Consider the following 18,147-nt stretch of genomic DNA (forward strand, 5'->3'; position numbering starts at 1 on the left):
CCCTTTAAGGAATCAAGCTTGACGTGCAAAGCCAATAAAAGCCCCTTGTGGAGAACTGGCCTCATACCTTGTCTGCACAGTCCCCACACAGGGTTCCTAACCTGTGGTCAGTAAAGAATGTCACTTTCTAACAGGTATAGAAGCTCAGAGTTTATCTTGGGAACTCAAAAGGAGAGGATCACCCAACTCACAGGTATTAAAGGATACAACCCATGGCTGGGCTCGGCTTTAAGTCTTATCTGAAATTCCTTGTGGAACAGAGTTTCATCAAAGCCAATCCAAAAGGCCTATGTAAAAATAACCATTCTTGCTGCACTTTATGCAAATAATCAGGCCAAGTATAAGACTAAAGTTTATTCATAGTTTTTACCAAAAATGAGGACTGGAGAGAAAAATTTTGCCCCAAAGCTTATCATAATTTGTCATTAAAGCCTACTCTCATTAATTGTTTTTAAGCTTTTTGCCTATGTTTTAGACTAACCCTGCTTATTCCTGTGAATCACGTGGTGATCTTCTGCAGCTTGGAATAAAATAGGGATGGGTAAGGTAAAAATGTGAATCAATATGCTAGTTCTGGGCAATTATCTTGCAAATTCTGCCAGATAATTAAAGTAAGTGCCCATAACCTGGAGGTTTCTGTTTGGGAAAATAAAACCAGGGAACTTCATAGACCCCCAAAGGGGAATTCTAATATCTTGACAAGTAAAATTTTAGATGGAAATTACCTGCCACACCACATTTGTGGGAACTGCTGTCCTCACCCTACTATTTGCAATAGCGTTACACATGGTACCACCTTCTAACTGAAATATTGGACAGAGAGTTTCCATTGCTGTAGTATTTTGCTTAATTATTATCCTTATAGCAGGGATAATAGTTGACAAAAAGGAAGCATGAAAGTTTTACTATCACTGAGTCTGCTAGGACTTTTTATTAGGTTTAGTAATGTAGTTTTAAATGAAACATGCTGCTTTTGGATTAACAACTCTAGTAAAGTAGAGGAAAATCTACGGGTACTTAGAAATCAAATCAAAATTATTGACAGGCTCAGGGAAAATGCCAGCTTCAGCCCGAGTGGCTACAATCCCTCTTTAATAAATTCCAGTCTTCTTTATGGAATTGGTTAACCCCTTTATTACGCACTCTCTTGCTTATATGTCTTGTATTGATATTTGGACCCTGTATACTCAATATTATAACTCAAATTGTTTCTTCTCCCCTAGAAGCAATCAAACGTCAAATGGTGCTGTAAACTGAACCACACGCCATTCTTCCGAGGATCCTTAGATCGACCCCAGAAGGAGCCTTAACTGCTGTTCCCCATTCGATGCCCCTTTTCAGCAGGAAGTAGCCAGAAAGAGTCATCGCCCCAAACCCCCTAACAGCAGTTAGTGTGGCATCTCCACAGGGAGGAATGTTGTAGGAAAAGGGGTCCTTGGGAAGTTTTTGTTTGTTAAAGCACCTCTGGAAAAGTTTCTTGCAAAGCCCTGGCTCTCAGAGCCAGGCCAGCAACCACTGATATGCAAATGCAGGCCATTAGAAACTGGGCCCACCCAAACATGGAGATTCCCCGGGCCTTCTTGCCCTTTCCCCACAGGTTCCTGGCAACATGGCCACCCCCACATATCCCCACGTGTGTAGACCATCGTGACACCCTGCATTTGCATATTAAAAGGCTAGAGTGGGAGGGCCAGCTTTTTCCATGGACCATGTGAATGAAATGCCTAATCAAACCAATCCCCTGAGCCCTATGCAAATCAAACACCGCCTCCTCCAGCCTCTGCATATATACCTGGCTGGTATGGTTAGCAGGTAGGGACCTCCTCTTTCGGCTTTGTATCCCCCCTCCCTCTGCCTCTGTATAGGGGGAGCTTCTTCCTTCTGTCTTCTCCCTTCCTTCTTGCCTATTAAACTCTCAGCTCCTTAAAACCAAAAACAACAACAACAACAACAAAAAAAACAGGAACTCATACTTTTCAATTACAAATAGTGCATGCAATCCACCTACTTGGATGACTACAAGAAGTTTAGAATCTTTCCGTGGCCCATCGTAGCTAACTGCATAGACTTGACCTCCAGCAACCATGCCTCAGGACCAAGATAAAGCATATGCTGCTATCTCTAAAATGACAAAGTTGGCTGGGTGCGGTGGCTCAGACCTCTAACCCCAGCACTTTGGGAGGCTCAGGCGGGTGAACTGTTTTAGCCCAGGAGTTTGAGACCAGCCTAGTTTGAGACCAGCCTGTGATACATGGCGGAAACCCCGTCTCTACAAAAAAAAATCCAAAAAATTAGCCAGGCATGGTGGTACATGTCTGTAGTCCTGGCTACTCAGAAGACTGAGGTGGGAGAATTACTTGAGACTGAAAAGTTGAGGATAGTGAGCCATGATCATGCCACTGCACTCCAGCCTGAGTGATAAGAGAGAGACCCTATCTCAAAAAATTAAGAAATTAAAAAAAAAATAAACTGACAAAGTTCGTTATCTAGGTACAGTTAAAAAATGAGGGAGGTTCTCCTAACAAAACTATAGTAACTGATTATTATCATATTATCTTCTCTAACACCTCCAAATGCATATTCCTCCTCATGCCTGCTTTGGAACCATGCTATCGGTATTTTTGTTAGGCTTTTTTCCATGGGTATGAACCATATTTCAGAGTCCTGAGAGTATTCACTGCACCTTCTATGACTAAAATTACATTTGGTAAGGAAACAATTAGTCAACTGTGCAAAGATAAATTATAAGGACAATCATCACAGCTGACATAAGAAGGTGAATAATCTTCAATGTGCCAGTTTATTAATTTACTACAATATACCCATCAATGTAACCAGAATACTTGTTTCCATATAAAGCATACATTCTTTTCCTATAGCCAAATTATAATCATAAAATTGCTTAATTAAGCACAGAATCAAAACAGGTGTCATAATTAGATAAAATATATGCTCAATAATATCAAAGAAGTCTAGCATTTAAAAATCTATACAAAGGCCAGGTGCGGTGGCTCATGCCTGTAATCCTAGCACTTTGGGAGGCCGGGGCAGGCAGATCATTTGAGGCCAGGCATTTGAGACCAGCCTGGCCAACATGAAGAAACCCCATCTCTACTAAAAAATACAAAAATTAGCTGGGTGTGGTGGCACAAACCTGTTAAGCCCAGCTACTCAGGAGGCTGAGGCATGAGAATAGCTTGAACCTGAGAGGCAGGGTTTGTAGTGAGCCGAGATCTTGCCACTGCACTCCAGCCTGGGTGACAGACTGAGACTGTCTCAAAAAAATAAAAGTAATAAAAGTCTATACACCAAAAGTTTCATAGTTTTAGTTGAGTGACAAGATTATAGCTTATCTTAACTATATTTATTTCTTTATGTGTTATCTGAATTATTTATTAGTATCTCTTTACTTTTTTTTTTTTTTTTGAGACAGGGTCTTGCTCTATCACCCAAGTTGGGGTGCAGTGACGCGATCATAGCTCATTGCAGTCTTCAACTCCTGGGCTCAGCAATACTCCTGCCTCCGCCTCCTGGGCTTGTGAAAGTGGCAGGTAAATTTCTAAAACGGTCTCATGACATTACTTCAGACTATAGCATCTGGCTGACATTCTCTCTAACACTGCTGCTTCAGTAAGAGTTGGAACAGTATAAACAGAAGCATCTTCAGAAATGTATATGTAAGATGAAGGGCACATGTGCTTAGCGGCCAAGATGTAGAAATGCAATATGAACACATCTGAATCAAGTGGTGGCCACACTCACATTCCCATCTAAGGTAAACTGTTCCACCTATAGTTTTGGAGAACATAGTTCTGGGAAGCAGTCCTAGACAGCAATGATTTTTAGAATACGATCTGCCTTGTAGTCCAAAGCAGAAAGTATCAGGTGTGGGGGACACTTTCCAAGTGCCATTATATATCATTAAAAGATTCAAAAAGTGACTCCCAAGCAGGGCAGAGTTATGCCACTGAAATTCTTACACTAAGGAATAAAGTCTATGAAATGCAAAATAAATAGAATCTGTGAAATGCAAGAAAGTTGGAAAACATGAAATAAATACCTTTGGGCACTATCTCATACACTGCGGCAACAAGCAACATTTAATTATGAATAGCTGAAAATTGAAGGGGAAGCAGAATGCAGACTAAGCTAGGAGGTAAAGTAAAGGTTGAGTCAACAATGAGGAAGGCACTGAACAAACACACAGAGGAATTAAAAAATGTTAAAGGTGGTATACTAGGATGGATGACACAAACTCTTGCGCTGACATTCCCAGATCTGTCTTGGAACTAATTTCCAAACTCAGGAAACTGAATTAAAAATTTTCTTTAAATTTTAATTGTCTTTACTCAAATTCCTTACTTGAATTCTTATGAGATCCCTGTCCATCTTAGAGGCTGACCAAGCCCAGCCATGGGTGGTCCAAATTGCTTAGGTGGTCCCAACTGCTTGGCTGGCCCAAGAGATGTCTGGTTCCTAACAATACAAGAGCCTATAGAAATTGCTAAAGGGATTTCAGCCACAACTGAAGCTCACCAAGAATGAGTTTTCTGGAAGTGGTTAAAGTGTCACAGTAAGGAGTAAGGAAATAAGAATCCCCACCAAACATAAGAGAACAGAATGATAATAGTACCTACTAGTCCATGACAAGGCTGCCAATTAGGCATTTAAAGCTGTCAAAGATGATGCTGTGAGGGACCTGGCAACTTTTGTAATAGTCTGACTTTAAATGTTTTATTAATGGCCAAGCAGCAAATATTTTAGGATTTGTAGGCTATATGGTCTCTGTCCCAATTACTCCATTCTGCTACTGTAGCATAAAAGCAGCGATACATGACACACATAAGAATGAGTATGAGGCCGGGTGCGGTGGCTCACGCCTGTAATCCCAGCACTTTGGAAGGCCAAGGCAGGTGGATCACCTGAGGTCAGGAGTTGGAGACCAGCCTGACCGACATGGAGAAACCCTGTCTCTACTAAAAACACAAAATTAGCCGGGCGTGGTGGCGCATGCCTGTAATCCCAGCTACTTGGGAGGCTGAGGCAGGAGAATCACTTGAACCCGGGAGGCGGAGGTTGCGGTGAGCCAAGATCACACCATTGCACTCCAGCATGGCCAAAAAGAGCAAAACTCCGTCTCAAAAAAAAAAAAAAATGAATGAATGTGACTGTGTTCCAATAAAACGTTATTTATGGACACTGACACTTGAATTTCTTGTAATTTTGATGTAATTAAGTTTTATAATTCTGATTTTTTTTCAACAATTAAAAAATGTAAACAACAATCTTTGCTCACAGACTGTATAAAAACAAGCGGTTGGCCAGATTTGGCTCTTGGGCCAGTTTGCTGGACCCTGATATAGAGAACTGGGAGGCTGCATCAAAGATAGTCCTTTAACTTACTTTTGTTTGAAGATGCTGTATTTTAATATTCTCAAGGATATTCTGATGTCCCCAAGGATATTCAGTGTAAACTGCCTACTTAGTGAAATATTGTTGCTCTATTTTTCTTACCATTTTATCCACTTTAAGTATATACAGTTCAGTAGTATTAAGTATATTCACATTTTTATACAACCAATCTCCAGAACTTTTTCATCTTGCAAAACTGAAACTCTATTCCCATTAAACAATGACCCTTTTCCCCCTCCCCCGGCCCCTGGCAACAACCCTGACACCCCCTGGCAACTACTTTCTGTTTCTATTAATTTGGCTCATGCTTCAGGCTACCCCATACCATCATTCTGGGACACAAGAACTAGACAGCAATTTGTGTTACTATCTAGACTGGCAGGGGTGAATACATTAGAGATTCCATACATGAAAATTGTAATATGTTAAGGGGCTCTAGTTTAAAAATATGTAAATAGCCAGGCGTGGTGGCTCACGCCTGTAATCCCAGCACTTTGGGAGGCCAAGGCAGGCGGATCACTTGAGGTCAGGAGTTCAAGACCAGCCTGGCCAACATGGTGAAACCTCCCATCTATACAAAAATACAAAAATTAGCCAGGCATGATGTCGGGTGCCTATAATCCCAGCTACTCAGGAGGCTGAAGCAGGAGAATCGCTTGAACCCAGGAGGCAGAGGTTGTAGTGAGCCGAGATCGTGCCACTGCACTCCAGCTTGGGCGACAGAGCAAGACTCTGTCTCAAAAAAAAAAAAATTATGTAAATAATATTAAATTTAAGTAATATATAAATATGAAGAAATGCCTGTCTGCCTGGCGGCCGCATAATAAAATACACCTGTCACATCAGTCATGGTGTCTGACAACACACCCTCAGCCTTCTAAGAAAAACAGAATTGCACAAAATTCTTAATACATAGCCATAGAAAATAATGTTTTATTTCATATGGCACCAAATCAAAGGACAACCATAGGTTAAGCCATAATCTTATGACAGAATCTGAAGTGAGAAGCTCTAGTCAAAAAACAGTAATCTGAACCAAGGAGACTGTTTGGCTCCCAGAAATTTGAATTGCAGAACAAAGAATCACATAAATATCAGCAAAAACTGAAGCTGAAAGATTTCCCAAAATAAAAAATAAAGGCATGAGGGATGCATAAGCATGTTCAGTTGTCATAATAATTGGATTGGGGTCACCACTGACACTTAGTGGAAAGCAGTCAGGGATATAAGATATTCTGCAATGTAGCAGCTAGTCCCTCAAAGCAAAAAATTGAAATATACCATCAGACTCATTACAAATTCAAATTAGTACTTTGGTACATAAGAATGAAAACTTTAACATGAAGTGATACAAAAGCTCAGTAATTCAGGATGTTGTTAGGAAAATGAAGTTCAAAACAGAATAGGTGGCAAGGCACAGTGGCTCACGCCTGTAATCCCAGCACTTTGGGAGGCTGAGGCAGGCGGATCACTTGAGGTCAGGAGTTGGAGACCAGCCTGGCCAACATGGTGAAACCCCATCTCTACTAAAAATACAAAAATTAGCTGGGCATGGTGGTGTGTGCCTGTAATCCTAGCTATTCGGGAGGCTGAGGCAAGAGAATCGCTTGAACCCGGGAGGCAGAGGTTGCAGTGAGCCAAGATTGTGCCACTCCATTCCAGCTGCATGCAGCTAGACTCCATCTCAAAACAAACAAACAAGAAGCCCAGAATAGGTGCATGGGCTTAAGATTTCATTACTGTGCCAAATTACAAATCTAGTTGAAAAATTGAGTCTAATACCAGTTACTGCTTACTGTTAAGCTGACAAATTTAGTTACAAATAAGAGACACTTGTTCAGGGAAGGTAGAAAACTGATGAGGTTCTTAAAAGCTTCCTTGACTCCCTTACTATGCTGAGGGGATTGGCCACCCAAATTCTCTAATTAGATTCTTGTGAAATACAAGATTGCCAATTGTCTTATGTATAGCTTCACAACCTCTTCCTCGTACGTGATTCTTTTTTTTTTTTTTTTTTTTTTTTTGGAGACAGGGTCTCGCTCTGTTGCTCAGGCTTCAGTGCAGTGGCACTATCATGGTTCACTGCAACCTCCACCTCCCAGGCTCGAGCTATCCTCCTACGTCAGCCTGGGACTACAGGTACCAGCCACCATGCCCAGCTAATGCTTTTTAAACTTTTTAGTACAGGCGGGGTCTTACTAGGTTGCCCAGGCTGGTCTCAAATTCTTGGGCTCAAGTGATCCACCCACCTTGACCTCCTGAAGTGCTGGGATTATAGGTAGGAGCCACCACACCTGGCCTGATTGTTTTCTTTTTTTTTTTTTTTTTTTCATTTTTTTTATAAATAGAGACAGGGTCTCACTATGATGCCCAGGCTGGTCTTGAACTGCTGAGCTCAAACGATCCTCCCGCCTTGGCACCCAAAGTGCTAGGATTACAGGCATGAACCACCGCCATACCCAGCTAATTTTTTTTTTTTTTTAATTTTTAGTAGAGACGAGGTCTTGCTATGTGGCCCTGGCTGGTCTCGAACTCCAGAGCTCAAATGATCCACCCACCTTGGCCTCCCAAAGTGCTGGGATTACAGGCATGAGCCACCACACCTGGCCTGATTGTTTTTAAATGGCAGCAAGAACAGGGTTGGACAGCAAGGGCAAATCACACAGTATGTGGCATATTCAGAATTGGTTGTGAGTTTCCAGTAGAAAGCACTGGGAATATCCACAGGGCAAAATGGAATACTAATAATCCTCATTTGCCTTTGCCTTTGTACTGGAAACCAGACCTTACTTAAGCCCACCAAAGGCAAGGTTTGGGCCTGCCACAGCGGATTTCAAAAAGACAAAGCAATGCAAGCCACGTGTTCAAAATGCCCTAAGTGGCTATTCAGGTAATATATAAAAGTAAGACCAGGCTAATTAGTATACAATGGGGTAAACCAGAGAGCAGAAAGCCCTTCTTTAAAATGAGCCTACCACTGCTTGGCCTCAGTGTGAATTTAGACCCCATCTTCTGATATTTCAGGAGAAAGTAAAAATCTAGATTTTTATCTAAAATCTTTTTAATTTTTAAACAGTCACCTGATTTTAACGAAATACTATGTGTGCACAATGGAACTGTCTACGGGAATGATCTAGTCCAGAGGATACCAGGTTCCTCACAATGTCTTATAAAGTTGTTTAACCCATAGTAAGAAATATTATACAATTATACCGGACCAAAAACATACATACATACAAATATGTAGCTGGGACAAAAATTTCACAGAACAATACAGTCATCCCTCAGTATCCATGGAAGACTGGTTCCAGGAATCCCTACAGATTCTAAAATCCATGGATATACACGTTCCTTATATAAAATGGTATATTTACATATAACCTACATATATCTTCCCGTCCCTTTAAATCATCTCTAGATTACTTATAATAACGAATACAATGTAAACCACATAAATATATTGTATTTTTTAAAATTTGTATTATTTTGCATTGTTGTATTTTTTTCCAAATATTTTTTATCAGTGGTGGTGGAACCCACAGATAGGGAACCTGTGGATACAGAGCACCTCCTGGTGATGCCTGATGATGCCCTTTGCCAGATGAAGGCTGGTATTTTCTTTGCCAGATGAAGGCTGATATTTTCTTATTTTCTTATCTGTATTCTATCTTAATCTATTCTTTCCTAATCTATTTCATTTTAATATCCACAATTGCATTCAAAACTGTGGCCCAGTTTTAAACACTGCACAAGGGAAACTGCCAAGCCACTGGCTGAGTTGAAGAGGTAATGGTACATACCCATGTTTCGTACCACATGAGAAAAAGGAAACATTACAAATAAGCCAAAACTATAAAGAAACAGAAGCTATGAGGTTATAAAAGCATTTATAAGCATATTCTGTTGGCCTGAAACATTTTAAAACAATTGAAGCTGCCCTCCCAACCCCATTGGTTCCAGGATCCACCACAGATATTCATGACCTTTATAGAAAATGTTCTAGTAATTGCATACAACCTATACACATCCTATCATATACGTTAAATCATATCTAAATTAAAAAAAAAAAAACCTGAAGCCAATCAGGCTTTTTGTAGACAACTGGTAATCTTAGGCAGACATTTCCACTAGGCAACAATCAGCAGAAGTACTAAAGTCTTCCCTTTTGGAGGAAATATGTATGTCCCAATTACACACAATGTCAAACACTCCCTACTGTCCTCCTAGTAGCGTCAGTTGCCCTTTACCATCCCATTTGCACCCTTGTTTGTATTTTAAAGAAATCGCTCTTCTAATGTCTCTATCAAAAATGACTGAACAAAAGATCACCCCCCTCACACACACAAGACAGTGTTTCAAGAAAAGAAGAAAACACCAGAACCATCTTATACATTTATGGCATCTGGATCCTACAGGCATTTGCAATTGCAGTCCTTGAAACAAAGAGAGAGAACACCAGAACCATCTTATACATTTATGGCATCTGGATCCTACAGGCATTTGCAATTGCAGTCCTTGAAACAAAGAGAGAGAAGTCCAACAGTCAGTTGTTAATGGATACTTTATAAGCTAAGCTATAAGAAACAAGCAAAGTAAAAGCAGCAAAACAGGGTAATCATCATATTAATGGCAGAAAACAAAAGTGAAGATCCACAAACTGTTGCTGTGGGTATATAAATATCTTAACTAAACTGGGATACAACAGGCCTAGTAAATTTGTCTTCTCAGGAATTGGAATCGAGCTATTAAAAGTAATCACAGTTCGCAAAGGAAACTGAAGCTGAAAGGATACACAGCAAGCCAACACAATGCAGAGGTGAGGTCAAGAGGGTCATAAGCAAGCAAAACTTATGAGGAAGATGAAGCCATAAGTAAGCAGAACCTATAAATAGGCTAAAAATATGAGATGGAGGGCTAGGCGCAATGGCTCATGCTTGTAATCTCAGCATTTTGGGAGGCCGAGGCGGGAGGATGACCTGATGTCAGGAGTTCGAGACCAGGCTGGCCAATTTGGTGAAACCCCATCTCTACTAAAAATATAAAAATTAGCCAGGCATGGTGGCTGGTGCCTGTAATCCCAGGTATTCAAGGTTGAGGCAGGAGAATCACTTGAACCCAGGAGGCAGAGGTTGCAGTGAGCTGAGATCTTACCACTGCACTCTAGCCTGGGTAACAGAGCGAGACTCCGTCTCAAAAAAAAAAAAAAGAGAGATGGAGAAAAAACAAAGTGGATGGGCAAGCCAATATTTAAAAAGCAGAAATTATAAGACACCAAAGATAAGCAGAGAGGCCGGGTACAGTGGCTCACACCTATAATCCCAGTACTTTGGGAGGCTGAGGCAGGCGGATCACCTGAGGTCAGGAGTTCAAGACAGGGAGAAACCCCGTCTCTACTAAAAATACAAAATTAGCCAGGCGTGGTGGCGGGTGCCCGTAATCCCAGCTGCTTGAGAGGCTGAAGCAGGAGAATCGCTTGAACCCAGGAGGCAGAGGTTGTGGTGAGGCGAGATTGTGCCATTGCACTCCAGCCTGGGCAACAAGAGCGAAACTCCATCTCAAAGAAAAAAAAAAGATACGCAGAGAGACAAAGTAGCTCAGTTAAATAAATGGCACAATGCTAATGGAAAGATGTACAAGCTCTGGCTGCTGAGTTTTCTAGAGCTTCTCTGAATCCAGTTCCCATCCCTAACAGGCATAATCACATTAAGGTCCCCCTAAACAGGTGTCCCTTGGTATCCACAGAGGAACTGGTTCCAGAATCCCCCGCAGATATTCAAATCTTTTACATAAAATATTCTAGTAAATGCATACAGCCTATACACATCCTCTCATATACTTTAAATCATCTCTAGATTACTTATAATACCTAATACGATATAAATGCTATGTAAATAGTGGTTATACTCTATTGTTTGGGGAATAACAACTAAAAAAAGTCTGTATATGTTCAGTACAGACACAACCATCCATATTTTTTAGCCAAATATTTTTGATCCACAGATGGCTGAATCCACAGATGTGAAACACACAGATACAAAAGATCACCTGTATGTGAAACTGCATGTGATCCAAGTCACCACTATTTCCCCACAGGTGGCCTGCAAATAACCTGTCATTATGTGAGCTCAATAGAGAATCTGTTTCTAGCAATCTCAAGTGCCTAACCAATAGTAAGAAGCAGAACAGCCCCCTAAGAGGAATGCAGTTTAGGAAGCTGGCTACGAACCTGAAGAGAATCCTCTTTGTTTTGACGATGTTGTGCAAACCAGCTTGTGATATCATGGAACTTTTAGAACTTTTACCCAGGGGAAGGTGAGTCTTTAAGAGACTTGGTAGATGCTGCGATCAAGCAGCTTTAAAGAGCTAAACCAGATAGAGTGAATGTGTCATAGTGTTACCCACACCCAAAATCTTTCTAAAGAAAAACTTTCTTAGCCAGGCAAACAAGCCTGCTAAGAAAGCATTCTTATGACCAACTACCCCTCCTCCAAATCCAAAGTTGATCAGACCAAGGGAAAGTAAGGCTCAGACTCAAAAGCATATGTCTACACGCTGATCAACAGCCTATGACTTGTGACATGAAAGCCCTCCCCAAACAAGGATGACGTGAGAAAATTAGATTAAATTTGCAATTGGGAAAAACAGAAGAACAGAAACTCAGCTGAAGTGAACGGATACATGGTAAAAGAACATACCACAGCTACGTAAGAAGCATGAAAGATTTAAATAAGATCAACTTGTGAGGAATAGGCACAGGAGTCAGAAGCTATAAATAAGCAAAAACTGGCCAGGCATGGTGGCTCATGCCTGTAATCTTAGCACTTTGGGAGGTTAAGGCAGGAAGATCACTTGAGGCCAGGAGTTCAATAATAACCTGGGCAACACAGCGAGACCCTGTCTCTATTAGTTAAAAAATAAATAAATAAATAAATAAGCAGAAACTATCCATTAGCAATGGGATAAAGAATAGAAATGAGGAAGTGAGTATGTAGCAAGAAGGGAGTTCATAGCAGTAATGTAAACTACTACATTCCTAGTAATTTACCAAATTAATTAAATAAAGACATTCCTAATAAACTGAGCTAAGTTGTCAAGTCAGAATACTATATTATGGGCCAGGCATGGTGGCTCATGCCTATAGTCCCAGCACTTTGGGAGGCTGAGGCAGGCAGATCGCTTTGAGCTCAGGAGTTTGAGAACAGCCTGGGTAACATAGTGAAACCCTATCTCTACAAAAAATACAAAAATGAGCTGGGCATGGTAGCACACGCCTGTATTCCCAGCTACTTGGGAGGCTGAGGTGAGAGAATCACTTGAGCCGGGAGGCGGAGGTTGCAGTGAGCCAAGATTGCACCACGGCACTCCAGCCTGGGCAACAGAGCAAGACCCTGTTTCCAAAAAAAAAAAAAAAAAAGAGAGAGAGAATACTATATTATGATCTGGTGTAAGGGAAAAGGGAAAGAATACTGAGTGATGAGAACCAATAATGCCTATAACCAGTAACAAACAAAAAGTATCTGTGACCTCACAAAGGGTTACTTAGAAAATTATAATCTCCAAACTATAGATCAGAATGTAGATCTGATACAACCTAACAGGCATATAAAATAGCATCAGGATATAAGGAGAGTAAGGTTGCAGAGTTAACTGTGAAACTGTCAAGTTCCAAAGATGGTTCAGGTACTTCTGGATGCTACATGACTGGGTTGCATTCTAGTTTTAGAGCTTGATTCTGGATACACTTATAGTAGCTGGATTGTGTTGGGCTAAAGCAATTTTGTATTATAAATAGGGAAAGAGATACATTTGCACATAGTAATCAGTAGGGGGAAATGTCCTAGACCTGCCAAATAGCAACTACTATCCCTGCGGTCTCAGGAAACTTAACCCACAGGGAATCAGATTCTCAGTTTAATGACAACTTGGCAACATGAAGAGTAGCAAGAGCTAAAGTCGATAGTCTGTAGAGAGAAAGATAATGTAGAAGGAAGGTCACACCTATAGTAGTTGCAAAAGCTCAAGTTATGAATGAGAAAAAAAATCTAAGTATTCAGTAACCAGGAGGTTAGAGGAAGACAGAGTATGAGGAAACCAAACTGTAGTAGGACCAACATGATGTGCATAAGGAGAGAAGAGCTTAATTACATTAATGATACCACACTAGAGTTGAATTCCATAAACTTCCTTAAAATGATCCAAATCACCCCATTTCTTGCAAATGAAATCTGGATTGCAAGGAAGAGACCCTCAAAAGGAATGCAGCTATTTGGAATTGGTTATATTGAAGCAACAGGGTAGACAGCCAAGCAAAGTACATAATAGTGGTAACATGCAAAGCATCTTAATTTAGCTATCGCCTGTGCTCTCGGAAACTTAAAATTGTGAAATATGGAAACAGGTAATCAGTAGCAAAGACGAGAGGTGAAAAAGGTATTCTAAGAAGTTACAAGGGAAAATCAGAGGCATAACTATGAGAAAGCCCACTATGACGAAGCAGAAACTAGGTGAGCAGAAGTTGTAAGAGTACAGTATCATAAAGCAGGTATTGGCAAACTACCGCCAATAAACCAAATCCAGCCCACTACCTTTTTCTGTAACTAGTTTTGTTGGAACACAGCCATACTCATTCATTTATGTATTGTCTATGACTGCTTTCATGCTACAAGAGCAGAAACCATATGGCCCATAAAACCTAAAATATTTACCATTGGGCTTTTTATAGAAAAAGTTTGCTAACTCCCCTCATAGAAGATAGCATAAGCCAATGGCAGGAAAACTGAAACAGGCTGAGAGAATATTTAAGTCATGTTAAAAGCAGAGCACAGGAGAAAAGATTTTTAAAGTCCTGCTGTTGAGAGCTCCACAAGTACCCTTACTACAACCCCCCAAACCCTGAATGTGCTGAACATTTAGAAAAATCAGTTACATACCACACACCAAAAAGGTTCCCAATGGGAAAGATTTGTATTTAAAAAAATAATAAAAAGTATAAAGGAATTATGAACTATAAAAAATATATTTATCTTCCTATTATAAAATGCAAGTGGAGAATAAACCATAAAGAAAAAGATATCTGAGCTACATACAAATTAATAATTTATAGGCCAAACTGGGGGAAATATCTGCAACATATGATAGACTAAAACTAAGTGTGAAAAATAAACTCAAAAATAAGACCCAAGATTTTTATCTGTTCTATCTTGTTAGGAATCAAAGAAATACAAATTAAAATATCAAAGGCCATTTTTTACCTTTACAATTGGCAAATTCTTCTGAAACCTTAACATAGTGTACTGGTGAAAAAGTTAAAAAAAAAAAACGGGCATTCTTATACACTAATAGAAGGACCATATATTTTATCCAACCTCAGGAAATAAAACACACATATGTACAAAAATTTATCTATAGAGTTATTCACTGTAGCACTATTTACACACAATTAAAAGAGCAGTAATTAAAACAAGGTTCCAAATATCAGATACAAGTTAAATTTTTACATTCATGCAGTGGTGTATTATGTGCCAATTTTTAAAAGATGTTATTAAAGTATATTTAATGGCATGGGATATATTTGAGATTGGTTCAGTTTAAAACAATAGGCAACAAAAGATTTCATTAACGACCCTAACATCAACAATTGAAAAAGACTGCCATCCCCCGCAAAACAACTCACTTTTGAACACAGAAAAAGGCCGGGCATGGTAGCTCACCCTGTAATCCCAACACTTTGGAAGGCTAAGGTGGGCAAATAGCTTGAGCCCAGGAGTTTGAGACCAGCCTAGGCAACATGGAGAAACCCCGTCTCTACGAAAAATACAAAAATTATCTGGGTGTGGTGGTGCACACCTATGGTCCCAGCTACTCAGGAGGCTGAGAGGTAGGAGGATCCCTTGAGCCTGGGAGGTCAAGGCTGCAGTGAGCCATGATAGCACCACCACACTCCAGCCTGGACAACAGAGTGAGACCCTGTCTCAAAAAAAATAAATAAATAAAGGAAAAAAATAATAAATAAAATAGAAAATAAAATTTGAAATATCAAATTTAGCAAATATAATTCAAAATTCTTGAAAACTATGAATGTGGCCGGGCGTGGTGGCTCATGCCTGTAATCCCAACACTTTGGGAGGCTGAGGTGGGCAGATCACGAGGTCAGGAGTTCGAGACTAGCCTGGCCAGCATGGTGAAACCCCGTCTCTACTAAAAAAAATACAAAAAATTAGCTGGGCATGGTGATGCACACCTGTAATCCCAGCCACTCGGGAGGCTGAGGCTGGAGAATTGCTTGAACCCAGGAGGCAGAGGCTGCAGTGACCTGAGATTGCACCACTACACTCCAGCCTGGGCGACAGAGCGAGACTACATCTCAAAAAAAAAAAAAGAAGACTCCGTCTCAAAAAAGTACGAATCTTCTTCTAGAAATGCAAAGTTGGTTCATTATTAGGAAAGCTATTAAACATAACAAATACAACAAACGATCAAAGAAGAATATTTACTTTCATATTCAACAATTGCTTACCTGAGATACCTGTTCCTTTGTCCAGATCACCTTTTGAGATATCAGTGGAAGAATTAATACTTCATAATCCTGAAAGCCAAATTTAGGGTTTGAAATAGCACAGCCCACTATCTTGCCTGTTAAGATAATGATTATATCCAAAATAACCTCTGTATTAGATTCACTTATGAGGTAAGTAGGGTAGAAGACACGTTGGTGAAAAAGGTAAGCACACCAGAGCTGATAATGTAAAGTTAAGAACAAATAACACAATATAAAGACAACATCACTTCTAAGCCATACAAAGAAAGACCCATGACAAGGAAGAGATTCCTCTAAGGGATGGTAATAACATGGCCTGTGAAGAATATTCATGGTATTTGTATGAATATTCTGCAATTCATGCACGTAAGACACAGATCACAAGAGACTTTTCAGTGCTGACTCAAATACAGCTGTATTATTTTTATTATATTATACACACTGTGAATCAAATAACTCTGAATGGTTGTTTTATTGTATACATCTTTGTTTGAAAGTCTTTGTGTATGTATACTGTAGAGCAGGGGTCAGCATGCTATGGCCCCTGGGCCAAATCCAACCTACTACCTGTTTTTGTAAATCAAGTTTTATCAGAACATAATCATGCTCATTTGTATCCATATTGTCTATGGATGTTTTCATGCTACAACAGCAGAGTTGAATAGAGAGACTACCTAGCCCTTTACAGAAAAAGTTTGTCAACCCGTGCCATAGAGTGTCCCTTAATGGAACAGCTGGCAAAACCTAGGCCTAGCAAAATGAATGAAATGTTCATTCATAGTAATTTACCAAATTAATTAAGGCTATTCATAATAAACTGAGCTAAGTTGCCAAGTCAGAATACTGTATTATGATCTGGTGTAAGGGAAAGAACACTGAGTGATCAGAACCAATGATGAAGCAGTAACAACAAAAAGTATGTGTGACCCCCCACCTCAGCCTCCCAAGTAGCTGGGACTACATGAGACTACAGCCATGCACCACCACACTCAGCTAATTTTTATTTTTTGGCAGAGATGAGGTCTCACTACGTTGCCCAGACTGATCTCAAACTCCTGTGCTCAAGCTCAAGCGATCCTCCCACCTCAGCCTCTCAAAGTGTTGGGATTACAGGCACGAGCCACCACATCCGACCTCCATCTCCACTCTTTGAGTCCATGTGACTTTATTCATTGTATGAGTCAGGCAGCTACTCTGAATGGAAGGAAAAGAATTATTATTTCACAGGAAAGAACAAATATGGTTACCCTTATATACAAAGGATCAGAGCATAGAGGTATTGAGAGCAGATGAAAAAACAAAGACATTTCAGAGCACAAAAGATAATCGACCAAATGACAGGCCATTGCTGTACATACTTACTTAGCTGTGAGCACCAGAGTAGAGTGAATCAGAGGAAAGTAAAGAAGGGGTACCCATTCAGTACTGATTCTTGGGTCTAGCTAGTTTTAATGGTGCTAATGTATACAGTGAATGCTAATAAACTTGGTTCTGAAATCAGAAATTTCTCTAAAGAAAATAATCAAAGAAGTACACTAAAATTAACATTTAAAATGAATATTTAGATAATAATAGATTTTAAAACCTGTAGGGAGGGCACAGTGGCTCATGCTTGTAATCCCACCACTTTGGGAGGCCAAGGTGGGCGAATCATGAGGTCAGGAGTTCGAGACCAGCCCAGTGAACACGGTGAAACCCCGTCTCTACTAAAAATACAAAAAATTAGCTGAGTGTAATGGCGGTCGCCTGCAGTCCCAGCTACTCAGGAGGCTGAGGCAGGAGAATCGCTTGAACCCAGGAGGCGGAGGTTGCAGTGAGCCGAGATCGCACCACTGCACTCCAGCTCAGGCAACAGAGTGAGACTCCATCTCAAAAAAAAAAAAAAAAAAGTTTGTGTAAAGAGAAAAATGGCTGAATAAAATAAGACTAAAAATAGCATATGACTGCGTTCTGGGATTATGAGTAATTTTTATTTCCCTTTTAATACTACCTTTTGGTGGTTTCCAATTTTTAAACTTTTTGTTGTTGTTGATTTTGAAACAGAGTTTCCCTCTGTCACCCAGACTGGAGTGTAATGGCACAATCTCAGCTCCCAGGCTCAAGTGATTCTCCTACTTCAGCCTCCTGAGTAGCTGCAATTACAGGCATGAGCCACCCTGTTCCACTAATTTTTGTATTTTTAGTAGAGACAGGGTTTC

General features: G+C 40.2%; 1 long non-coding RNA gene across 9 annotated transcripts in view; it reads right to left on the reverse strand.

Moving 5' to 3' along the window:
- The window catches only part of LOC134809341 (uncharacterized), a 61,060-nt gene that overhangs the window by 25,899 nt on the left and 17,014 nt on the right, over window positions 1-18,147 (reverse strand). For all 9 annotated transcript variants that reach the window (XR_010154824.1, XR_010154825.1, XR_010154821.1 and 6 more), the window contains exon 5: window positions 15,929-15,997. This is a non-coding gene — a long non-coding RNA (uncharacterized LOC134809341). The remainder of the gene's footprint in view (window positions 1-15,928; window positions 15,998-18,147) is intronic.

This window comes from Pan troglodytes, chromosome X (genome assembly GCF_028858775.2).
Source record: "Pan troglodytes isolate AG18354 chromosome X, NHGRI_mPanTro3-v2.0_pri, whole genome shotgun sequence".
Lineage (NCBI taxonomy): Eukaryota > Metazoa > Chordata > Mammalia > Primates > Hominidae > Pan > Pan troglodytes.